Raw genomic sequence first — 26,895 nt, 5'->3', positions numbered from 1 at the left:
ATGTAGGACTGCGAAGGTTCAAGCGTTTCAGTTTTGGCATGTCATCAGCAGCAGGGGTGTTTCAGGAAGTCATAGGAGAGGGACTTGTCAGGACTAGTGGAAGTCATCAATGTAAGTGACGACATATTAATATTTTCCAGTACTCTGGAGGAACATCATGTATAGCTGAGAGCAACATTGCAAAGGCTAGTAGAAAGAGGGCTAACACTTTGTCAAAAAAGTGTGTATTTCATATCAACAAGGTGCAGTTTTTTTGATTTAGGTTCTCTAAGGAGGGGCTCCAAGTTGATCTACAAAAGGTTGAAGACATCAGGTCAGCAGCTGTGCCCTATAATCCATCAGAGGTTCACATTTTGTTAGGCATGGCAAATTACTGTGGCCGGTTTATACACATTCTGACTACACTGTCAGAGCCTCTTCAAACACTAACCCTCAAGGATGTAATGTGGAAATGGAACAGTAATGCAGCACAGGCATTTAGAGACATTAAAAATGCACTTTTCCATGATGCCACCACGGCATATTTCAGCCCGAAGCTTCTGACAGAGCTGATTATAGGTGTTGGTCCTGTTGGGCTAGGAGCTGTCCTACTACAGATAAAAGACAAAGGGGAGTGGGTGTTGTGGGTACACTAGCACATCCAGGAGTTTGATTACATTGTGTGCTGTTGCTTGCAACATTTAGAATTTGTGGGGTACATTCAGTACATCCTTAAATATCAAGTTTGCAATAAACAATGCTTGTTAAATGTCTCATTTATTATAACCAATGCTTGTTGATTATGAAAATTGTATTCCACCTGCTAAATGTGTGCCAACTGTAACTGCCAAAACATGTGCTTTTCACAATGTGATCTGTATTGAACATGTGCCACAATCAGGAGGATAATTGCTAATTTCCTTGACAAGCAGTCAACTGCCAAAAGGCACATGTGCACCTTTGTTTATTTAAGGATGCCTGTGAGTCTGAGGCCTTGCTTGGCTTTGTACCTATTGCTCTGCTAATCTGTTTCCAATCAAGTCACGTTCCTTGTCCTCCAGCCTGCCTCCAGTCGAGTTCCATTGTTCCTCATTCTCCGACCAGCTTCCGGTCGAGTTCCAGCATTTCTTGTCCTCCGGACAGCCTCCAGTCAAGTTCCGGCAATCCTCGCCCTCCGGTCGGCTTCCTGCAGAGTCCCGGCTATCTTCTTCCATCTTCTTCCGACAATCCTGTTTTTCATGTAAATGAGAGAAAATAAGAAAGGTGAAAAAACCCAGTTTGGGTTCTTCTGAAATTTTCAAGCAAGTAATCTAATTTCAAGGTAAAATAAGATGAATTGCTTAAATGAAACAAAACAGAGCTCTGTTTTTTAAATAATTTATGACAATAAGAACTAGTGTGATTCATCGTTTGAGTGGATATCCAAGATATCGCTAAACAGACATTAAGGAAAGACATATTTCCCACAACAAGCACTCCCCTGAGAATTAGGAGATTGGAAATAGAGCAAGTTTAACTATTATGGGCAGAGATTACGCCAGAATACAAAGAAGCCCTTTAGTGAAGTTGATTGTTTTTGAGTTTGGACGTTGTTTCAGAGAACCTGACAATATTGTAAAAATAGGAAGAGACTTGTTCAGCCTTACTGAAACGTATGCACAATTTGTCAACAATAACTGACATTATGCAATGTAAAATAATTTATGCAAGTTCAATGTATTAATGAAGTAATTATTTTGCAGCCCAGAAGCCTAAAAAACAGAAACCTATTATTTTGAGAAATCAGAAGTCCTGACGCCCAACATGACATGCAGTCCAGGGTCCAGCGGTCCGATTCTGCAGTCCATGAAGCAGAAGCTGGTATTTTCTCTTTTTCTCTTCCCAAAACCCACTTCCCCTTGAGGACTTGTGAGAGGGCAATGTACTCTTCATTGCAGTCACGTTAGCCTTCACTGGGATTGGGGAATTCTCATCGCCACATCAGAACGCCTGGAATTCAGGTGAGTGGCTCCCACAGAACATTGGGTTATCATAACGTATTCAAGTTAGAGACCTAACTTCAGTGGAGACTTGATATGCACAAATAGAACTAGAGGCTTAGGCAATTTGTTGGGCTTGTAAGCATTTTCATCTCTGTGTGGTCAAAGATTTCTAGTGATTATGGACCACAAACCATTGGTACCACTCTTTGGGGGCACTGTTAGAAATGGACCTCCGAAGATTGAAAGATGGGTAGTACAGCTCCAGTAGTACTTCTTTAAAGACACACACAGGCCGGGAGTAAATAATCCAGCTATTTGTCGCGTCACCCAATGGCAGCTGATCTCAGCAAGCAGCGAGAAGATGGCCTGCGGTTGAAGGACTTGTGAGGATGGTTACAGAGTTGACGTGTCTCCGAGCACTGTCATCGGAGGAGATTGTAGAGGCGACCAAGGGCGATGTTTGCCTCCAGAGGATTAAGGAAGAGCTGCAAAGACACCAGTGGAGAAACTTGATAGGTGGAATTCACGGTCTGACGGAGGAGGAGCGAGATGCCAGGACACAGCTGTGGAAGTGCCAGGAGAAGTTGAGTGAGAGAAGAGAAGGGCTACTCCCCAGAGGCTATCAAATAGTTGTTCCTCATGGTCTGTGGTGCCAAGCAGTTGAGCTTGCCCACCAAGGACATCAGGGAATTGCCAAGACAGAAGCCCACATCAGAAGCATAGTGTGGTTCGCGGGGATGGACAGGCTTGTGCAGGAGAAGTGAAGAACTGTGGGTCCTGCATTCTTGTGTGCGCGGAGCTGCCGGTGGCTCCTGTGATCACTGAAGCTGCCAGTACCACACCGTGGTCGCTGCTGAGCATGGATTTTGGAAACTCTCCGGATCAACGATTCCTGTGGTGGAGCTTGTCAGGTCCAAATCATTTGAATATGGGAAGCCCACTCTAGACCGGATCATTGCATTGCTGGGGTTGCCAAATGGACAATGGTCCACCATTCCAAGACCAAGAATTTAAGGACTACCTAGATGGTCTCAGCATCCAACATGAGAGAATAATTCCCCAGTGGCCCCAGGAAAATGGTGAAGTGGAGAGGTTTATAACGCTCAACAGGGCACTCAGAACTTGTGTAGAAAAGGCTGACGAACTGGAATGTTGTCTGCAGCCGTTCTTGCGAGCGTATCGCCAAACTCCATATAGCACGAATGGGTGTGCCCTGAGTGTCGTATTGATGAAGCAGCAGGTAAGAGATGTTCTGCCTGCGAGCCTCCAGTGAGAACTCAGTGTAATGGATGTACCTGCCACACAAGAGAATAGGAGAGCCAATAATGAAAAGGCAAGTCAAAGCCAGAGGGCTGTGGAACCTCACATTCATGTGGGGGACTAGGTTATCATTCAAGATTGCCATCCTGGGTGGAAATACAGTACACCTTTCGAAGTGAAGGCTGGGAAGTAGTAAGAGTCAGAGGCACCATAATAAAGGCCAGGAGAGGGACCATGCAAGTCTATAAATGTGTTGTGGTTTAAAAAAATGGAGGAGGTTGACTATGGCTTTACGTTAGAGGATGATGTGGGTGAACAGGAGGACATCGATCTTGAGAGGGCTCCTATGAAAAGTGGAGAAGGAACCTGGACTGAAGCTGCCAGGAATGAGTCCATTACAACACACCAGCCATAATTGCAGGAGGGCAGTCAGATGACCGTGCCCTGAGAACACAACATGGCCATCCTTATCAATTGAGAACCAATCCCCGGCCTAGTCAGAGACTTTCTTTGCTGAGCACCAGGACTGGTGTAAAGGCGTATATTATTTTTTTCTATTTTTATATGTTTTATTGAAGTTTATAAGGGATATAGTGTGCCACCTGCCCACTATTATACAATGTATACCCCATATATGCCGATGGCCGTTTACGGCCTGAGCGCTTAAATAAAGGTGCTGCTTCCGCTCGGGCAGAGTATGTCACCACCGTCAGGCCTGTGCTGTGTGTCCTCTTTATTATATGCCTCCACTCCCACAAGGAGTCTTTGTGCGAGCACTATCCCCTGATCTAACACTGTGGTATGTACACAGGTGGCCTGAGAGAGACCTCACAAGAGATTTAGCAGTGCTGTACTCTAATCCCCAGAGCAACCGCTCACACACCTCCTATTTTCGCAAATCACCAGTGACAAAAATGTCCTGTTGTGATTGGCTACATGGGTCCGAAATGCGGTCAGTCAATTCCCAAACGACCATTTTCTTGAGGCCGCAGCAGTCACAAACTGGGAGGGCCCCTCAGCACTTAATTCCTTTCTCTTTCTTTGTTTAAAAGCACTGTTCATGGCCAGCTATGCATCCTTTCCTCGCACACCACCCATATGTAACACACACTCATCACCGCCACCTCAAATGGGCGGTTGCTGACAATACTTTACGCTGATATGCAGAGGGAGGCCCCACCGTGTGTTCCAAGCTCCAGGGCACTATGGGAGGAAGAACAGTGTGACACTATAACTGCCAAAGAATGGACATACTGCTACAGCCAAATAAGGGTGCTGTTCAGTAAAGGACACTTTAAATTTCTGTACTGCATATTCCATACCCGCGTTAAACCCAACAAGTGAGGACCGCGAGTCGACTCCAGTTGTGCCAGGTGTGGCGTCATGAATGCAGATTCCCTCCACCCTGCCCTCGGATTGCCCGCTACTGCTAGGTCTTCAGTTATACACGGCGGGTATCCGAAGTGAAGCATGCAGTTGTACATCCCTGGCCCAACTCCTTGCTAAACTAAGAGTCGCCTGTGCCTGGGCAGCACCCTGGTCCCCGACACAAAGGGTGCAGCTGCGTTCTTTCATGCTGATATTAGACACCTAGTACAGCACTATCCTACCGATGTACAGGCCTTGCATGTTCAACCACAACATGCCCGACTGTCCCGCCCAGCAGCGTGTGACGCCTCGCAACAGAAACCTAACATGGGTCACGGAGACAGAATTCCCTCTACTGCAGTTAAAGTCTGACGCGTCCCTCTCCCTCCCCCGCCCACAGGGGTGGAGGGGATTGCATGGGGGAGGGCAGCAAATACAATTGGTCCGAGTGGCGTCCATCGACCTGCTGTTTTGAAGCGGAACACGGCCCCCACACATTCAAATTGGCAGTAGTGCAGTACAATGTATGTCTCAGACATAGGCCCTCATTATGACCCTGGCGGTTGGTAATAAAGTGGTAGTAATACTGCCAACTGGCTGGCGGTAAGTACCGCTGAATAATGCAAGGAAAAAACAATTTCGCCAAAGTGTTTGTAATAAGATCAACACAGTAGAAATAATAAATTAGGCAAGATAATAGATATATACATATTTACAGAAAAAGGGACCCAGCCCAGTCCTCAATTTGCGTGGGCCACATGGCCACAGGCCAAAGTCCAAGGCCACACGTGTTACCTGCTTCAACACGGAGAGAACACTGCAGGGGCATCAGTTGGTAAATAGCAGGCACCTCAGGGGGACAGGGGACAGGGGGCACCTCATCCGGGAGATGAAACAAGACCACTGGTTCTGGAGGGGACAACATGCCATGTGCTTGGTCCTGGGGAGTGCAAGGCCACAGTCTCTCGAGTGGGCGTCTTACCCACTGGTTCTGGATGGGGCAACATGCCCTGTGCTTTGTCCTGGGGAGTGATGGGCCACAGTCTCTCGAGTGGGTGTCTTACCCGCTGGTTCTGGATGGGGCAACATGCCCTGTGCTTGATCCTGTGGAGTGATGGGCCACAGTCTCACATGTGGGTGTCTTACCCACTGGTTCTGGATGGGGCAACATGCCCTGTGCTCTGTCCTGGGGAGTGATGGGCCCCAGTCTCACATGTGGGTATCTTACCCACTGGTTCTGGATGGGGCAACATGCCCTGTGCTTTGCCCAGGGGAGTGATGGGCCACAGTCTCTTGAGTGGGTGTCTTACCCACTGGTTCTCGATGGGGCAACATGCCCTGTGCTTTATCCTGGGGAGTGATGGGTCACAGTCTCACATGTGTGTGTCTTACCCATTGGTTCTGGATGGGGCAACATACCCTGTGCTTTGTCCTGGGGAGTGATGGGCCAAAGTCTCTCAAGTGGGTGTCTTACCCACTGATTCTGGATGGGACAACATGCCCTGTGCTTGATCCTGGGGAGTGATGGGCCACAGTCTCTCGAGTGGCTGTCTTACCCACTGGTTCAGGAGGGAGCAGGTCACACAGCAGCCCATGGAGGCTGGATTACATAGTGTCCGCCGGTGGTGACGGCTGCACAGTGGTGGTGCTGCTGGTGGGGGGAGGCTGTGTGGCTGAGGTGCTTGGCTGGGTTCGTGATACCCTGGCCATACGTGCAGGACGGGAGGAGAGGTAGGGAAGAGGTCAATGGTGGATAGGAATAGTTTTTTTAGGGACATTGGGGTAGGAAGAGGGAGAAGGAATGGGAGTGGAGGATGAGGGAGTGGTTGTTGGTGGTGTCTGTCTGCTGCTTTTGGGTGCAGGTGCATGGGTTGTATGCTGATGTGAGGTGGATGGCTGTTGGGTGTCTGAGTGCTTGCGTTTGTGTATTTTAGGAGGGGGGAACAGACACAGTGGGAGAGGACACAGGGGACGTGTGCATGGGTGTTGTGGAGGTGTCTGCCAGTGAGGTGTGTGTTCTGCTTGGTGTGGTGATGATGCTGGTAGTGTATAAAGATGTAGTGCATGCAGGTGTGAGTGTAGACGTGGCTGGGAGGGAGGTGGTGGAGGGGGAAGAGGGGGAGACAGTGGAAATTGTGGATGTTGTTGTGTCTGCAACTGGATGGTGTTTGTGTGAGTGCCTGTGGGGTGAAGTGTGGTGCTTGTGTTTGCCTGTGATACTTTTGGGTGTTGTCTTGTGTGCATGCTCGTCTGCATGTGTGCCTGGGATAGGTTGGGGTTGAAGGGAATGGGGCTGGGCAGTGGACGTTGGAGGGGGATGGTAGAAACAGGGACAATGGCTGCCATCAGAGAGGAGGCCAGAGCCTGAATCGATCTCTGTTGGGCCGCCAATCCAGTGTGAATGCCCTCCAGGAATGCATTAGATTGTTACATCTGGGATGCCAGCCCCTGGATGGCAGTCACAATGGTTGACTGCCCTACAGAGATGGATCTCAGGAGGTCAATAGCCTCCTCACTCAGGGCAGCAGAGCTAACTGGGGCAGGGCCTGAGGTGCCTGGGGCGAAGGAGATGCCCACCCTCCTGGGTGAGCGGGCACGGGCAACTCGCTGAGGGGCTGCTAGGAGGACGGTGATGGTACGGGGGTGGCAGCTGGGGTGATCACAGAAATGTCTACCACCACCAAGGAGCTTCCATCAGATGAGGTATCTGTGTCTGAACTGTCCCCTCCAGTCTCCTCCGTGGTGCTCCCCTTGCCATCCGTCCCACTAGTGCCCTCACCGTCAGTGGACTCTGCCTCCTGGGTCCAGTGGGATGCAGCTCCCTCCATCGCTGGTGCCTCTGCTTCTCCGCCAGATGATGCTAATGCACATAAGGACAGGATGACAAAACAAAAAAGAGGGGGAAGAGACAAAGGATACACTGGGTCAATGACTGCACCAACACTACCATTGGCGTACACAGCACCCTCACACACAGGGAACAAGCCTACGCAATATGCATTGCACTACCAGAGAAATAGCTTGCCACCAAGGCATGAGGAGGGGCACACACCACCAAATGCAGCACACCTGGTACCTATGCAGCCTGACCAGTAGTGGATGCCTACGAGCAAGGTAGCAAGATTATCCCTTCAGAACCCTAGTCACCAGGGGACCTATGCTGCAATGTCAGGCCTGGCCTAGGGGCACCCACTGACACACATCCCCAGCCGGATACTACCCGACCATGCGTAAGTTGTAATGTTGGGCTCTGTACTCACCCTCTTGTGGCTGCTGTGATGCCCTGAAGCGCCCATCCAGCTCTGGATAGGCCACCACCAGTATGTGGGCCATCGGGGGGGCAGGGTTCAACAGGCACCCCTTCCTCGTTGGGAGGCCATCCCCAGCAGGGCCTCCCCCGTCTTCCGTGCCCCACATCTTATGTCCTCCCACCGTTTGCGACAGTGGGTGCTCTGCTTGCCATAGACCCCCAGGGTCTGCACGTCCTTGGCGATGGCACGCCATATACCCTTCTTTTGATGGGCACTGACCTGCAGAAGCAAAATACACAGGAAAATAGAATTAGACAAACAGTCCTGCCTGTTACACATATGGCCCACCTTACCCCTTCCCATCACTATTTATACACACATGGCCCAGCATACAGCCTGTATGCCGCCAAGAGGACATCCACCCACCCCCTTACACGAGGCCTTCACACACACAACTCTGTGCATTCATGCCACATGCATCGTGCTCACAGTGTACTCACCTGTTGATCTGGAGGCCCATACAGCAGTCCGTACTGGGGTAGGACCCCATCCACCAGTCTCTCCAACTCCTCCGAAGTGAAGGCTGGAGCCCTTTCCCCGGTCTTATGGGCCATGGTAGGTTCCAGACACAGGTCACATCAGCACATGCAGTGTAGGTCCTCTCCTATGGAAGGTCAGGTAGCAAGTGAGGACTATGATAGAAAATAGCGGTCACGTTCGCGGCAGTGCATACCGTCACCGCCGGCGTAGATCACCATTGGTTACTGTACCTAATAGGGCCCAATGTTAGCCAATGAGGAGTTGCACAGTGGTTCCTGACCACCTCCCGCAATGGCGCACAACGTCAGCGGAATTACCTCACTTCCACCTGTCCCTCCACACAGGACAGGCGGGCGCTATTTCAGGGGTTGGTGGGGGGGGGGCAGTTTCTGGAATAATGCTGCATCACAGGAGATGTTAGCACATACTGGACAAATCACAATGACCCATTACATGTTTACAGGATGCAAACTACTGTTGTACCTCCATTGCTCAGTTTGTGACCGGCTCCTCACTCTTTTGTCCCTTAGATTCCCACCGCTGCGGATGAATAGGAGATGGAGACATACCCCCATGTACAGACCCCTGGTGGACTTGGCAACACTGGAGGACAAGCACATTATCCTCACCTATAGACTTGACAGGGCCACAATCACAGAGCTGTGTGCCCAGTTGGAGCCTGACCTGATATCTGCTATCCGTCATCCCACTGGGATCTCACCTCTTGTGCAAGTGCTATCTGTACTCCATTTCCTGGCAACTGGTTCTTTCCAAGTGACAGTGGGCTTGGCAGCAGGAATGTCACAGCCAATGTTCTCAATAGTGCTGACAAGAGTGTTGTCTGTCCTGATACAACACATGTGCAGCTACATTGTTTTCCCCCAGGTTGAAGATTTGTCCACAGTGAAGGACAAGTTTTATGCAATGGGACATATCCCCAACATAATTGGGGCACTTGATGGAACACATATTGCATTTGTCCCCCCACCCCCACCCCAGGCAGAATGAACAGGTGTTCAGGAATCGTAAGAGTTTCCACTCCATGAATGTTCAGATGGTGTGCTTGGCGGACCAGAACATCTCCCACGTCAATGCTAAGTATCCAGGGTCGGTGCATGATGCCTTTGTCCTAAGGAATAACAGCATCCCAAATGTGATGGCCCAACTACAGAGGCACAGGGTGTGGCTAATAAGTGAGCCCTGGTTCCTACCCAGTATATGTTGGTGTATGGGTATAGTGTGAGCCATATAGGATAGTGTGTGGCTAAATGTTACCCCTCAGTATTTGCAGGTGATTCTGGTTATCCAAACCTATCATGGCTGCTGACCCCTTTGAGGAATGCCAGGACAAGGGTAGAAGAACGTTATAATGAGGCACATGGGCGAACCAGAAGGATCATTGAAAGAACCTATGGCCTCCTGCAGGCCAGGTTCTGGTGCCTCCATCTAACAGGTGTATCCCTGAGCTACTCACCAAAGAAGGTCTGCCAGATAGTGGTGGCAAGCTGCATGTTGCATATCCTGGCCCTCAGGCGCCATGTCCCATTCCTGCAGGAGGAGGAGGATGGAGATGCCCATGTTGCAGCAGTAAACCTTGTGGACAGTGAGGATGAGGAAGCAGAGGATGGGGATGAGGACAACAGAACATCTGTGATCCAACAATACTTCCAATGTCACACACGTAGGACAGTGTTACTTCACATTTCAATTACTTTTGTTTTAATTTGTGTGGCAATGGCATGCTGATATTTTCAACTTCTAGGCACACTTACTGTTCCCTCTGGCAATTCATTTTGCAGATGTTGGTGACCTGACTTATACTCCTGGTGTTATCACTACAGCCAGCTACAGGTCATTAATCTATGCTCATTCTCTGTGCACTTGATTTGCAATGTTTGTACCTGTTACAATTAATACATATTTTATATACATGACATACTCCGAAATGCGTTTTTTTTTTCAAAGGGTGTTTATTGAGGTGCTTATATATGGAGGGGAAAGTGCGATGGGATGGGGTGATGATGGAGAAAAGTCCAGGGGATTGTTCCAGTCTATTTTTAGCACAGGTTCATTGTCCAAGGGGACATAGGAAGGGGAGCAATGTCAGTTCAAGGTGGACAGGGTGACTGATTGGGATGCAAGGGTGAAAATCAGGAGAGTCTCATTTCCTGGCGGGGGTCTTGGCAAGTGTCTCTGGCTTCTGTCTGGAACGCAGGGATCGGTTTCGGGGTGGTTTACCTTCTGGAGGGGAGGGGTGCTGGTGGCCTGTGAGTCCTGTGGCGGGACCGCCTGGCCACTAGCGGCAGCAGAGGTAGAAGGTTGTTCAGATGTCTGGCTAGTGGCAGGGGCCCTCTGGTGTGAGACTGCCACCCTCATAATGTTGGCCTTGTCTGCCAGCACCCATGCAATGGAGATCAGGGTGTTGTTAATGGCCTGCGAGTCCTCCCTGATCCCCTGGTACTGTCCCTCCTGCAGCCGCCTGTTCTCCTGCACATTGCCCAGGATCTGACCCATCGTGTCCTTGGAATGTTGATAGGCTCCCAGGATTTCTGCGAATGCCTCCTGGAGAGTCGGTTCCCTGGGCCTTTCCTCCTCCTGGAGCACAGCAGTCCTCCCAGTGTCCCTGGTGACCTGTGCCTCTGTCACCTGAAGGGTGTGCCCACTGCCACTGACCCCAGGTCCCTGATTGTCTTGGGTGCGAGGTGTGCCCTGGGGTCCCTGTAGAGTTGGACACACTACTGATTGACGTGTCCTGGGGACAGAGGTATGGGTACGCTGGGTAGGTGCTGTGGTGGTGTTTCCTGATGGGGGAGGCTCTGTGGTGGTGTGTGGCTGGGCCTGGGTAACCGGCTGTCAAGTGGTCCCTGATGGGCCAGGTAGGTCATCCAGATCCTGAAGACCAGAGATGCTTTCATCACTGTGGGTCTCTTCAATTGGGAGACTGGATAGTGCTGGCACCTCCTCTCCAGTGACATTGGCTGGGGTACCAGTGGGGATGTAAATGATGTGTTATAGTTTCTGTGTCTGACATGTTGTACATCCGTGGCTTCCCCTCTTTGGTTGGATTTGCCCTGCCAGCTTTCACTTGTGTATGTTAGTGTATTGTGGGATAGTTAATTCTCCATAGTGTGCATGCTTTAGTGATGAGTGCCCATGGAGGGCTGTGAGTGGTGTCCATGCATTGGTACAGCATGCAGGGCTTGGCATTGGGATGAGTGAGATATGATGGTGGGTTGTGTGGGAAGTAGAGGAGTGATGGGAGTGAGGGTGAAGGTGATGGTGATGGTATGTGTTGGCATGCAGGTAGGGGGGTGATAGTTGTAGAGAGTTGACTTACGAGAGTCCAGTCCTCCTCCCACTGTGGCCAGGCCCTCAGGATGCAGTATTTCCAAGACTTGCTCCTCCCATGCTGTGAGTTGTAGGGGAGGAGGTGGGGGTCCAATGCCAGTCCTCTGGATCGCAAGCTGGTGCCTTGCTGCAATGGAACGTACTTTCCCCGTAGGTCGTTCCACCTCCTCCTGATATCATCCCTAGTTCTTGGGTGCTGTCCCACGGCGTTGACCCTGTCCACGATTCTCCACCATAGCTCCATCTTCCTAGCTATAGATATCTGCTGCACGTGTGCTCTAAATAGGTGTGGCTCTACCCTGACAATTTCCTCCACCATGACCCTTAGCTCCTCCTCTGTGAAAAGGGGGTGTCTTTGTGGTGCCGGGTGTGTTGGGAAATGTGGTGGGGTGTGTGATGTGGAGTGCGTGAGTGATGTATAGGTGTGAGTAGTGTGTGGCTCTAGTTGTGTCAGTGGTCTTGGTGTGTCTCTGCTGGCAATGATTTGTATTCATAAAGGGTTGTGGGTAATGTGGGTGTGAGTTTTATAGTGGTGTGGATGTGGTGTGTGTATGGGTGTCAGGTGTGTGTTGTTTAAATTGTTCAATGTGGTGTTGTTTTGTCTGTGGGTGTCCATTGTGAGCGCGGCGGTATGTACCGCCAATGGTTTACAGCCATTGAATGTCCGCCGTGGTGATTCATGGGTCATAATGTGGTGGGCGTAGTTCTGTTGGTGTAACGGTGTGGGTTTTAGGACCGCCAGTTTATCACTGACCTTTGGTCGGGCAGATTTGTGTATGTGGCTGAATACTGATGGATTGCTGTGTGTGTATCAAAATATGGTGAACGGATATCCGCCACGGCGGCGTTAAGTTTGCGGCTGTCAGCGTGGCGGTAAGTGGGATTTGCTGCCAATGTCATAATGAGGGCCATAGTATTGAATTGTTGGCAAACTTTCTTATCACCCTTATTTATACAGCTAAAAAATCATCACGTTATGTTTCAATAATGTATTATTTGCAAAATCAAGGGTAGTAGTGATGTTTGTTCTGTAATCTACCTGATAAGTGAATAAATAAAAATAGAAAAAAAGAAGCCAAAGGAAATTGAATACACAACATGGTGGATGAAGGTCTGTACAGACTAATTGACAAAGTGAAGTGACCATCCAATGGACTGCATCCCATTATAGTCACCATCGAACATCTATACACATGCAGCAACACCTGTCCTGACTGAGCATACAAAAACACATTACAATACCTGCAACAACAGTGGGTGACAAGAATCAGAACTATGCCAAAGGAGCCAAGCCTTTCCCTGCATTCAGTACTGTGGTGGCACCTGGTTACGCCCCTGATCAACTCAGTGCACCGTGTCAGCAGCACCATGGACCTGTTGGCACCTCAGTGAACTTGAGGTGCCTGCCACATCCAGGTGCAGTGTATGGATTGTTTACCTGAAAAGTAGTAAACAATGGAGAGGTCAAGAGATTATTGCTGCACTAAGCTGGGAAGGAGATTTTCAAGCTTTTCCAGAACCACCCCAGCACCGTTGGAGATCATTACTACAAACCAAGTGATATTCAGAGTTACATGAACACTTGAACCCTCAACTGAACACTGACTTTGAGCGATTTAAAATAAGGCAAGCTCATCAGAAAGAACGCCAGTCCATTGAAAGATGTTCTGAAGGTACAGAGAATTTGTGAATACATACGTGGAAGACAAAACCAACAAAGGAGTAAATTCGCAACTCATTAAAGGATGCTAATCAGCAATCCTACACAGGCAAATAGTCAGACACCCTGGAATGATGTTGTACTCTAGCCTCACCCTGGCCAGTTATCACAAGCTCTCAAATGCATGTGCAGAGGAGATAGAGATAAAAGAGGTAGGGAATAGAGTCCTTATGGCCACATCACACCTCGCAAAGATTCATGCATAGAAAGAAAAAACTGATTACTGTGGCATGATACCACATCCTGCAGCGGTATGCATGTACAATGTAACACCTGCTCTAACTACGGCAAAGTCAAAGACTTTGTGAGTGTTTGTGGGGGGGGCAATGACCGAAGTGCCACACCCCCCCAAGCTCAACGCAACACCAGTTGCATCCTGTGCATGGTCAAAACCTCTACTAACAAAGATGTGCCTCATCTCTGCTGAAGAGTGTTCCGAGAACGTGATATGACAGTGAAAAAATCTTCCTCGAAAAATTCACTAAAGTTGCTACTCGCAAGAAGCAACAACAGCCTGACTGCAAGGTGAAAATATAGACACTAGAGCCCCAGAAACATCATGAACATCAAATTAGGACAATGTGCTGAAGCCCCGTCCCAAGTTGACCCCGATGACACCAAAATCTATGCATATGAAGGTCTGGACCCCATTTCCTTATTGGAGACTTTCACTACAGAAATTACTAATTGTCGATCACCAAGCAAAAATATTTGTATGTAAACACAGATTGTCATGCTACTCACCTTTGCCACTGCATAAGATCTGGAACATGTTCACTTCACTCGCAGCGCCTACTTAAATGGGGTTGAGCAACTACTGAAAGGCTTTGACCTCCCTTTTCAAGGTCTTGCATGTTTAAAACGCCCTCCAGTTGTACTGCACATCTCGTTATCAATTCAAATTAACAGCCCTCAGGCACCACCACATATTGGCCCACCTACTTCCCTTAGTAGAAAATGAGCAACAAAAGTGTAAGGCCCCGGGAGTTGTACAGGTCTCCGGTCCCATACTGTGAGTTTTAGCCATGTGATAATCACAAGCTAAAACAGCCAGGTACGACAAGGCTGTGTATAGGCACTAGGCTCGCAAATAAAGGGATCAGGAGGGAAAGGCGCAGAATGCTGATCGTTGATGATCTCATCATGATCTGAATGGGGGTCGGTGATTGTCGAAATTGGATCTCAACCCGTGGTACCACCAGCTGCTACCTACCGATGAATCCAATATTTGAACACATTTTCAACACACGTAAGGCTGTAGTGTTATAGAAGACTTAACTTTGGGATAGCTTGAGTGGCTGAAGTTTTTCAGCACGCAATCAAAAACCCCAGTTAGCCATTGAGGTCACATCAACGTGATGATATCCTAGTCTGTACTAGTAGCAAACCAGACCACCCTTGGTGTCTGAGAGTGGTTCTACAGAAACTTGCAGGGTAGGGGCTGATCCTTAACCAAAGAAAATTGAATGTTTGAAAACTAAGGTCCAGTTCTACAGATATGTCTTCTCAGGAGCCAGGGTTGGAGTAGGCCCACAAAAAAGCAGCAGACATACAAAACATTGCTAGCCCCTCTTCAGAAGCGTAAAAAATGAGGGTTTTTTAGGGGAAAGTAAACTACTGGGGCTTTGTTTGCCCCTAACCTGGCCACAATATCAGAACCCTTGAGATCAATGACAAATGTAAATGCCGGATGAAAATAGCACGAAGCTCAGCAAACAACATTTCAAGCCATCAAAGACCTGCTCCTACATGAACTGATCAAGAAACATTTGACCCAAATTACAACTCAGAACTAATTGTCGACCCCCGCCCTGTGGGCCTTTGGGTAGTCTTGATGCAAAAAGAGGGTAATGGAGCATGGGGTCCATTTACATTTGATAGCATGCCTTGTATGAGACAGAACAGAGATACTCCCAAATCAAGAGAGATACATTAGTGATCAAGTGGTACTGCACTCCCTTCCATTTATGCCTCTATGGATACCACTTCTGGGGTTGATACAGATCATAAACTTCTTCTACCCATTTTTGCAGGCTTAACTTCATATTCACCTCTCCAGATTGAGAACTGAACAATATATATTTTCTTTGTTTTACAAGCCTGGCTGCAACATCCCAGCATACTACCCTTCAAGGCACCCACTGCAGAGCCCAAGCGCATACTGTCTATAGACAGACGACGTGGAAGAGCAGTCAACTATGTCATTTAAGTGCCTCTCCCCAAAGCCCTGTCACTCAAGGACATTGAACTACAAACCTCCACGGATGAGTGCCTCCAGAAAAGTCGTGCAGGCTGCCAGGAACAATTCATGGAAGTTATCCCTATATGATACACATGAAAGCAATAAAATGAGCCGAATATACCTCCAAACACTGAAGAGAATGAGGTGAAATCAACACCTCTGAAAGTGGAATCCTAAGGAGAAACAGGATCATCTTTTCCTTGGTCACTTCAACACTATATGATCGCTTTAGCGCACTCAGGACACCAAAGTGCTGCCAAAACCAATGTTAGACTAATGGAGAATGGTTCTCCAGCATGGTCATACTAATAGACCCAGTTTTGAGTGAATGATGTTGATATCAAGCCCTGCCCCTGTAAGCACAGAAGAAGGATGTACCATGCCATAGGCCAAAAACAGCGCAGACTTAGGCCTGCTCCTGTACTGGAGACACTTGTTCCTCTTAACATACTCATAAACAAAATTCACAGTAAGCGATATAGTGCAATACATGGCATCTGAACATGTGATATCTAAGCTAGAAAAAAGATTCTGCGTTTTTGCTTCTTGTACATCTTTAAAAATAATAATGGACCACCCTTCCATGGGTTTGACTTCCAGGAATGCCTCCATATGTTGGGTATCTAACACTGGAAGATTGAACCTTGATGTGCGCAAACCAACAGTGTAGTGGAAAGACTGATGAGAATAATAAGCAAAGCAATTAGAATATGCATGCAACAAAACAGTAATGTCGAATGGAACAGTCAACAGCTTACAGAGGAGGCAGTACGCTAAGGGCCTCAATGACAATATCATCCTGATGTAACTGCAATGGATGCGCTGACCAAGTGACATGGAAAATATCCTAGTTGAGGAAATGGAGAGGGGACACTGCCCCATCAGGCCCCCAACTAAACCAACAGAGTGAACTGGAGACATTGAGTGGGATAAAGGGGTGGCTCAATTAACACAGTGCTCATCACCCTCTAACCCCAATCAAGTTTCAAGTTGCCAGGGGTCTAGCTTCAGGGGGTCTGTTTGTGGTGTGACACCCTACAAATTGGCTGTTGGTCTGGGGGCTCTCAGGCAGGTCTGCTGTGTCTACGTTGGTTATTCTTGACTTCCTGATTTCACTAACAGGTTTTAACTTGTTCATTTTTTGGATCAGCGCTATGTGTGTATATATATATATATATATATATATATATATATATATATATATATGTGTATATATGTATATATATATATATATACACACACACACACACATACAGCTGATTAAAAATATATATATTAGCCAGTACCAAAAATGTAACAAATCTGTAACCATAGATGTGCTCCTTGAATGGATGCCAATTTACCACTTTTTAGTATTCACATGCATTGGCAGATAAACGTTTGGTAAACTGCACCAGTCTCAGGTTTACAGGCATGCTACTGGCAATCAAACACCCAAAAAGTGATGGGACGAATGCTTGCAACCAATCTAATCTCTGGCAATCGCTGAATTTAACATTGCAAACCATCATGTTTGCCCATTGTCCCACTTTAGACAGGTGAACATTATGTCCATCACCCGCCCTTTACTTCACCCACCAAATTTGGATATGTTCCCTGGCCCTGTGGACAATTCTATTCATCAGCAGTAGTCACTGTCATGGCGGTTCCTGTCAATGTAAGAAAAGTTTGAAGGATGACTGTCAAACATGATGACTGACCATCAAACTTTTATTTCTGAAAAACAAGCTCCCAAAGTGTTAGTTTGTTTTGGAAAAAAAACGAATGACCCCCACACCATGGGATATTTCTCTCATGCTATGGGTGTAATTTTTCTTTTTACACTGTCCCTTACCGGTAGGATATACCTAGCGGTGACTGACAGTAATAATAAAAAAAGGTCACCCGACCGTCCACTCTAAATAGGGCTATGGTCTGATGGTTTATCACTGACCTTTTTTACTCCTTCAGAGAAAATCTTTACACCAATGGAGTGACCATTACCCTGCTGGAATAACTTGTGGTCCACCTGACTCAAAATTGTGTGGACGGTTGAACCTTGAGTTTTGCGGACAAGGTACTCTGTTGCTGTTGCAATGCTCTGCCAAACTCTAAATCATCCCACCTAATGCAAATCAGTATTGAACCTGCTTTTCATGGGAACAACCCATCCCAAACCTTAGTCCATTCAACTAGCGGTATCCTCTTTCCTTATGCTACTGATTTTCCACTCACACCTCACAGTCATTGCATTCCGTGCGCCACTGGTTTTATGCACTTGCAGTTATAGAGGATGCTCTGACTGAGCCAACCCCTTCTCCTCTGTCACTAGTATCCTGGGCACATGAGGTACTTGTGTGGGCAGCATTTTTGGACTGCCCATTCAGTGCTGTAACAAAATGCCTCAATTACTTATCTGTAATCTCAATACTTCAATTCTACTTGCTCATCCCAGTCCTTACATCATGAGAATGTAGTAAAGCAGCGTCGCGTAGCTTCTCATTAGGGTAATGAGGCTACTGGATTTGGGTGGTAGGATCGCCTGGGCAGTGAGCACTGAGTACAATTCCACACCAGGTGACACCTGTTGGCCTAATCCGGGTTTTCCGGCTACGTAACAGTGCCCCATCTCTGACCGAGATGATTATGGCAGCCGAGCTCATGGTGAGATAGACTCCCCAGGGAATCGTGGTATATCAGATCGCATCCCTTTCTCTCAGTTACCAACATCTCACTCAGGCAAAGACAACAGAGGTAGAGTATATTTAAATAAGCATGTATTAAAATATCTGCATCTTAGATAAAAGCAGGTGCATAGCAATAACAAGAATGATAGAAAACAATAGGAGCAGGCATGTGACGAAAAATTTAAAACACAAGAACAGTCCTACCATGCTGTCTAACCGGGAGAGTGGATCTATAACCCCTCACATATGCTAAGTATGAGCACAGCATACTAAGCCTAATCTGCCCTTCAGGTTACCCCATGGGAGAACATCGTCTCTCATACCTGGATAGGAGGCTTGCAGTCTAGCGAGACACCGCCCCCATTCAGTTCAGGGCTAGGCCGTCTAAGCAAGTAGCTGTGGTGAAGCTGGCAGCAATCAGCATACAGTTGTGGTCATCTGGCTGGAATCTCCCTCTAACGTGGTTGGGACTAAAGGGTGTTTTATAATAAAACAGCAGACATTCTAAGAAAAGGTCCCCACGTATGAATGTGTTGTTTTCTGTGAATGCAGGAGACACAGCATACCACGTTTGTCGGCAACCCTATCTGACTGTAGCCTTGGACAGAGCACAAAACAAACTACATGTCCTACTAAGAATGTGATGCTGTCCTAGGCAAAGGAACAATGAGATAGAGAAAATAAAACAGCACCACAAATGTAGCTATTGCTAGAAAAATAAAACAGTGATGTTTAAAAATGTAAGCGGGTTAAAGTGCACAGCTGCAGGCCTAGTTAGCAAAAACACTGTGTCTAAAACCTAAGTAAAATAGCCATACAACAGCAGCATGCCTGCCAACCCATGCAGTGCCACCGTTTCACACAATAGCAGCTCCCTTCATGCAGGCACCCAGTGAAGAGTCGTTGCAGCTTTGGCAAGTTTTTTGTTTTTTTGGAGGTTGGGATCAGTTGGGGAGGGAGCAGCAGTGCCTATCAAGCAGGTTTCTGCATAAGCCCCACCCTTCTTCAAAGCCCTACTCTCTCCTCACACAGTGAAAATATGTTTTGAAGTCGGCAGGCTTGAAACAAAGAGCGACCGGTAGCGATGACGCGATTGATAACCAAGGAAGTCAGCCAAAATGTGAAAAGTCCAGGCACAGAGGAGGAGAGACTGAACCCTGAAGATAAACAGTCCCAGATGTCAGCGACAAAGCAAGCCAACAAGCACTCGAAGCCCAAAAACTCATATGGTATAACCTCTGCCTTCACAGGAACAGGTCAGTCACTAAAAAGAGGAGCAAGTCAGTCCACAAAATGGGGGAAGCCTGTAATAGCTGTCTCCACAAAGGCAAAAGGAGAGCCAAGGAAGCCAACGCCAGCTGTTGGTCCGTGACTCCACGGCTAGTGTTGCAGGAAATAGTGCCAAATAAGAGCAAAAGGCAGCTGCAAGAAGGTTCTCCAGCATAGCAGATGCACCAAGGTAAAGCAAGAGCACAAGGGAGACAGCACCAATTACCACTCACCCTTGTTTGGGCGGGTGGGGTCAAGGACAGGAACGCCCAATGAGAAGGCCTGGATCCAAGACAGGAGACAATAACACTCAAAACAGGCCCGATCTCAAAGCACCTGAAGAAACCGAGAGGGATGGTAAAAACAGGCACACTTCTCAACCAAAATGGGGTCTCAAAGGCACACCAACTTGAGCTAGGTACCTTAAGGTAAACCAAAGGTAAAATTCAGAAGCGGCGACTAGCCCACAGGAGTGATAATCCAGCTCTTGGGATCAGGCACAACAGAAGTCAAACGCTCACATAACCCCCTGGGAATGCCTTCACAAAAGAAAGAAACTGCCAGCTGCCAGATGAAAAGGATCACTCAGTGTTGGACTGAATATTTAAGCACATCAGTCCTCTGTGTGGCTCTTTGTGGACCGTATCTCTCTCTTAGCCCCCACTTCCCACAGACGCATTCAGTCCTGCTTGGTCCTGCGTCCATAGGCCTAGCTAGAAGCCTGCTTATGTTGTCACTTTTCAGGCTGGCTATGGGTGGAGGTAGATCGCTGGGCAGGTGAGTGATTGTGATTTATGTGCACACAAAGAAACCATAGATGGCAGGGTTCAGTAGGTTTGAAGCAATTGAAGATAGGTCCTATAGTGTACACTGAATATCAACTTTTAGGACGCCCATTAAACTTTTATCATCACCTAACTCTAATTTTCTCCAAATATAAGACAATAAAGAAATGCACCATTTCATTAAACCTCCGAGTTTAAGGCATTTTGAATTCTGTATTTAGGTTCAGCAGCACTGAGAATAGCAAAAGACTCCCTCCAGCCCCATACCTTCATCTTGTGGAGGGGGACTTACTTGACCCCTGGCTGAATAGGAGCCAGCCTGTTTATTGTTATGCTTGAACCAATAGGCGATAGCCTTCTTATAACAGCCATTGGCCTATAACCAGCAGTTTGAGCAGCAAATCGTTTTAGCAGACTTCCTGTCAGATTCCCTCCATCGACCAAGTGCTGTGCCACCATTTCATAGAAGCTCCTGCTGTTAGTCCCGATACCTTAAACACATAAAAAAACGATGTCAGTGCCCACTGCTTCTGTCTCACCATCAGATCGAACTCAGAAGACTGCTCTTTCACACACTATATACTGTGAAACCAAAGGCTGTGTCATAAATGTGTTCAAACAGCGTGCTGCTTTAATTTCTGAATTCCGAAGAGCTAGTAGAGAGATGGTCAATTGGTAAAGAGTGGAAAGGAAAGGAAAATGCAGCTTTTGTGTGTGCAACTGGGCCGTTCAAAATATTTCATATATTAATGGATATGTCCAATTGAAAGTTATTGTAGTTATTAGGTAGTGCATGGTCCCATATGAGAGGCACTGGTCTCAGGAAAGGAGCTATAGACTGATCACAGTAGCGTGCAAAGAGGATAGCTCAAATCTTTTCTCTACCTTAGTTCCTGCTCTGACCCCGTGCTCTGCTTCTTCCAGTCTGCACTCCTTCAGCTGGCGTTGGAAGCCTCTAGGCCTGGGCAGTAAAGGAGATGCAGCTTCTCAGATGTTCAGCCCCCTTTGTAAACTCCTGCAATAATTTTGATGGTGACTGGAAGCCAGCAAAAGACAGACACTGGAGGTAAAGGAGCGTAATAATCAGATAAAGCTATCCATACGCTTTCACCAGAATTAACGTATTGCTGTTAAAGCGTTCCTTGCACTTACACTTGACAGTTTGCCGAATGTTTGTTAACGTGCTCTATGCGCATGTCCCAAATAACAAATAAGACATAATCACGCACTCCAAGTCTGGGTACTCACAGAAGTTTTTTGGGCGTTGTTAAATAACTCGCTCTAGCATGTTTGCCACACCAGACAGAGAAATGCTTGAGAGCAGCTTTGGGGGGCCAGGTTAGATGTGAAGAGGCTTTGGGTTCGTGGGTGCCGGCTTTATACGCGTCACAACCCTGAAGCTCACCTACCCCACTGTGTCCTTGCAGGAAGTCATTTTGGTACAGTGCATGTACAGCTGACCTGGAAATGGTCATGTTCTATATGCATGTGGCCACTGGATACATCAAGCCCCACACCTTGCAGTTTACTAAGGTAACATTCATAACCCCAAACACACCATTCCCTATGGCAATGTGCTGGACAGGGCAGTAAGGGGTTCTTGAGCACGCAACCATGATAGTCACTTTGGGCAATGATCTTCAAAATGAGTAGAAATTAATTGAATTTGGAAAGGATTGTGGAGGTACGCAGTTGCCCAATGAACCTCCTCTCACTATATGCATACTGAATAGTAATTAGAATTATGTGTAAATTGTTTCCTGAAGGCTTATACTTGGACAGCTTTGGGCTTGGGATGGGTATAAAAATTTGGCAACACTGGGCATAACGGGATCTTATACTCATGCAGAGCAGCTGTCAGGCGGGATGCGGCTTCTTTAAAAGCTGTGTCCTATATTGAAGCCGCTCTTGGCTTCAAGCTACTTTCAGGATGGTGTACACCTTGTTCAGGACGTTTTGGTGACATTTTGAATCCCTGTCCTGCAATCTTGTTTTTCCCCTGCCCTGGATATCTTTTAGATTAGTTATTTCATTTTCCTGCTCAAGTTCTTCCCAACATCAGAATCCTCATATATAAATTTCCTTTTCTTGGGAAGACTTCTTAGTCTCCTTGCACCTGCTTACCTGCATTCTGGCTTCCATCTGCTGCCAGGAAACCTACATCAACCTCTCAGATCAGTGCACTGAACCTGCAGCACCGCCAATACAGATGTTTTAAGGACATTCTCTATATGTAGTCAAATACTACATTCTCATAAAAAAAACAGTCTACTGTTGCATCACCAAGATTGGTTCTCCATCACGCTTGTTACAACCTTCATTCTTTGGTACCTCCTTGTGGATATTACTTGTGAGTGATGCCTTGAAAGGGTGATGCGTGGTGCGGGAGATAGAGGGTGATTCTGCTCCGCTAATGGTGTTCTTGTATCCCCTGTCTCCCAAAGATTGCACCAGTGAGGAGTGTTTCAGTTGGTGCGTGACTGTGGTGGCTCAATTCCAGAGAGAGCGTCTTCTCTTCCCCTTCACCCTTCCACTTACTTTGCCCCTGGGTACATTGTTTAGCATGTCCAGATCGTGCTGAATCTTGTTCCCTGGTAGAACTAGGGGGACTGTCTTCACTCCTGCAGCTTCCTGGTCTTCAAGTGAGTGGAGTCTTGACACACTTTTACTGCCTTTGTAGATCAAGCCTGCCAGAGCATGCACTCTCGCTAGCGAGACTCTTGCAGCTAATAATAGGTTTGAAACCCACCCATAGCTCACCATTCATTAGCATCAATGTCGCTGTTGCTAACACGTCCCGACCTAGGTAATATACTTACTCTGGGACTCTTTTTAGGTCAATGAATCTTTTGACCCTGATTGGAGACACCTTAAGACGAGTTATCTAATCAACATGTCAATCAGTAGATCAATAACCTCATCAATATTCACAATAGCAAATCAATCAAATTAGTTAGCGACATTAATAAGAATCGAAACACACTATTACCTTTCAGCCATGAATAACCACACAGAATTTAGTAAAATTTATGATATTTATTTCCTATTTGTTACACTCTACTAGTAAGTTTATTAGTCTCAGTACCAGAAAACACATCAGCAATGTCACAATAAGGCAACTCGAATAAGATTTCATCAAAGCAAAGATCATGAACATTAAAACAAAGCACGATGTCAACATGAATTTATCTTTAGCAGAGTATCATTAGCGCATTATTCAACAAAGCATAGATTCAGTCATTTGTCTATTTGCGTCCGTTTAGTGAATCCCTTAACTAACCTCGAATTAGCATCAGCATGTTGGGCTTCATGCAAAATAATTTTAGCAACACAAATTTAGAAAACATCTAACTATGGTCTCTATTAAAAGAAGCAGTTGGTACCTAGAAAGAAAGGCAAACAGACAATTTCAATTTCATCATCATATAGTTACCCATCGTAATGGGCCAGCATACAGAGTCAGTCTTCGTCCTCAGGACATCAGTTGATTCGCCATCAGCCAGGATAGACAGCAAAGTTCAGCAAGACAGGGCAATAAGGAACACTTCCCTCATAAGGAGGAAAAGTATGAATTGGGCAAGGCAAGCATGAGAATGGTTTGAAGAGTTGAAGAGTCTAACAGCAAAGTCTTTAAGACAGAGTGACAAAATGGCGAGGTAATAGCAAAGAATGGCACGTAACGGCTAGAATATGGCAAAGAATGGCTGATTTCTCCTTGTGACACAGGGTTATATTAATCTTGTTGTACAGTCTCTTAATTTCCAATTGGGCATAATTTGGTGCATCATTATCTCCATCCAATGATCGGCTTGTCACCTCACTAGGATTTTCACTTAAAACAGTTCTCACGTAGTTTATTGGCTCCTGTAATTGACATCTCCAACGGGTAGAATGTCAGGTACAAATTTTAATTCCCGCGGACTCAGTCAGTAGTCCCACTGTCTTTACCAGTTCAGGCGACCTTGTACCTGTTGCAAGTTTACACTGTTGCATTCAGCAAGAATGTCTCCTTGAGCAAGTCGAGTCTCATGAGAAAGAATTTACTACGGTTACACACATCTTCTAGATTCTGGAAAAGTACAGCTTCATGTCCTTCACCAAGTCAGCACATTGCATGTTAGAAAAACACATTAATATGAGACCGGGCAGCTAGGCCCTGACTCTTGCTAACTAAGGCCTAGTGATTAATTTAGCAAACCCTTAACATATAACTCTTAATACAGAACCACACATTAATACAGCAATAATCCATTTTTAGTCAATTTCATTTATCATTGTATACATTGGTGGCCACTCCCCATTTCACACGCGTATACTAAAAGCACACTAATACATGTTCTATGCGACATCATTATACATTAAAACAGCTCATGTTAATTTTGATTGTAAAAGCTACACTCCAACACTGTTCTTTTCCGCCTCTTTACTGGGCAGCGCTGGCTGTGCGTCACATCCTTTTCTCTCCGTGGCTCAGGGATCAAGGACAGATTAATTAAATGTATTTAGTGTCCCTCCGCTTCGATTTCTTCACTGCAGTTTCTATATAGCGCGAACTCGACCCGAGGGTATTTGTGTTCTTTACATGAGCACCGGTTGCATTACACAAGTACATAATCATTTTTGGTAGGCACAGGGTGATCAATTGATTTGCACAAAATCAAAGGATTTTGAGCAGACGCCAAGAATTGAACCCAGTTCCCCGATTCCAATGTCGGCAGCTGTGGCCTTTCCGCCACTTCCTCTCCTGTGATTACGGCACTATTTCTTTTTCTCATATATATCATCTGCTCTCAAATCAAATCAAATCATTAACATTTATAAAGCGCGCTACTCACCCGTGCGGGTCTCAAGGCGCTAGGGGAAAAAGGGGGGGGGTTATCGCTGTTCGAACAGCCAGGTCTTTAGGAGTCTCCGGAAAGCGGAGTGGTCCTGAGGCTGGTGGGGAGGGAGTTCCAGGTCTTGGCCGCCAGGAAGGAGAAAGATCTCCCACCCGCCGTAGAGCGGCAGATGCGAGGGACAGCAGCGAGTGCGAGGCCAGAGGAGCGGAGGAGGCGGGTGGGGACGTAGAAGCTGAGGCGTCTGTTGAGGTATTCCGGTCCCTTGTCGTAGAGGGCTTTGTGTGCGTGGGTGAGAAGTCGGAAGGTGATCCTTTTGCTGACAGGGAGCCAATGCAGGTGTCTCAGGTGTGCGGAGATGTGGCTGCTGCGGGGTATGTCGAGGATGAGGCGGGCCGAGGCGTTTTGAATGCGTATCAGGCGATTTTGGAGTTTGGCTGTGGTCCCGGCGTAGAGGGTGTTGCCGTAGTCCAGGCGGCTCATGACGAGGGCGTGGGTCACGGTTTTTCTGGTGTCGGCGGGGATCCAGCGGAAGATCTTGCGGAGCATGCGGAGGGTGAGGAAGCAGGCGGAGGACACGGCGTTGACTTGCTTGGTCATGGTGAGAAGAGGGTCCAAGATGAAGCCTAGGTTGCGGGCGTGGTCTGTGGGGGTCGGTGCGGTGCCGAGGGCCGTGGGCCACCAGGAGTCGTCCCAGGTGGACGGGGTGTTGCCGAGGATGAGGACTTCCGTTTTTTCAGAGTTCAGCTTTAGGCGGCTGAGCCTCATCCAATCTGCGACGTCCTTCATACCCTCTTGTAGGTTGGTCTTGGCGCTGGCGGGGTCCTTGGTGAGGGAGAGTATAAGTTGGGTGTCGTCGGCGTAGGAGGTGATGATGATGTCGTGCTTGCGTACGATGTTGGCGAGGGGGCTCATGTAGACATTGAAGAGTGTCGGGCTGAGTGATGAGCCTTGGGGTACGCCGCAGATGATCTCGGTGGGTTCTGAGCGAAACGGAGGGAGGTAAACTCTTTGGGAACGGTTTGAGAGGAAGGAGGCGATCCAGTCCAGGGCCTGGCCTTGGATCCCGGTGGAGCGGAGGCGGGTGATTAGTGTGCGGTGACAGACGGTGTCAAAGGCAGCCGAGAGGTCGAGCAGAATGAGGGCGACTGTTTCACCGTTGTCCATCAGGGTTCTGATGTCGTCAGTGACTGAGATGAGGGCGGTTTCAGTGCTGTGGTTGGTTCGGAATCCGGTTTGTGAGGGGTCGAGCAGGTTGTTGTCTTCCAGGAAGGTGGTCAGCTGTTTGTTGACGGTCTTCTCTATTACTTTGGCTGGGAAAGGCAGAAGAGAGATGGGGCGGAAGTTTTTTAGGTCGCTCGGGTCAGCCGTAGGTTTCTTTAGTAGGGCGTTGACTTCGGCGTGTTTCCAGCATTCGGGGAAGGTAGCAGAAGAAAAAGAAGAGTTGATGACGGTCTGGAGGTGCGGGGCGATGATGTCGTCGGCTTTGTTTAAGATGAAGTGCGGGCAGGGGTCCGAAGGGGCGCCGGAGTGGTTAGAGTTCATGATGGATTTGGTTTCTTCCGTGTTGATGTGGGACCAGTTGTTGAGGGTGATGGCCGTGGATGCCGGTTCAGCCATGTCTTTTATATACAATTGCTCATTCATTCA

The sequence above is a fragment of the Pleurodeles waltl genome, chromosome 6, assembly GCF_031143425.1.
Source record: "Pleurodeles waltl isolate 20211129_DDA chromosome 6, aPleWal1.hap1.20221129, whole genome shotgun sequence".
In the NCBI taxonomy this organism is placed as follows: Eukaryota; Metazoa; Chordata; class Amphibia; order Caudata; family Salamandridae; genus Pleurodeles; species Pleurodeles waltl.
This window is presented reverse-complemented; position numbering follows the sequence as displayed.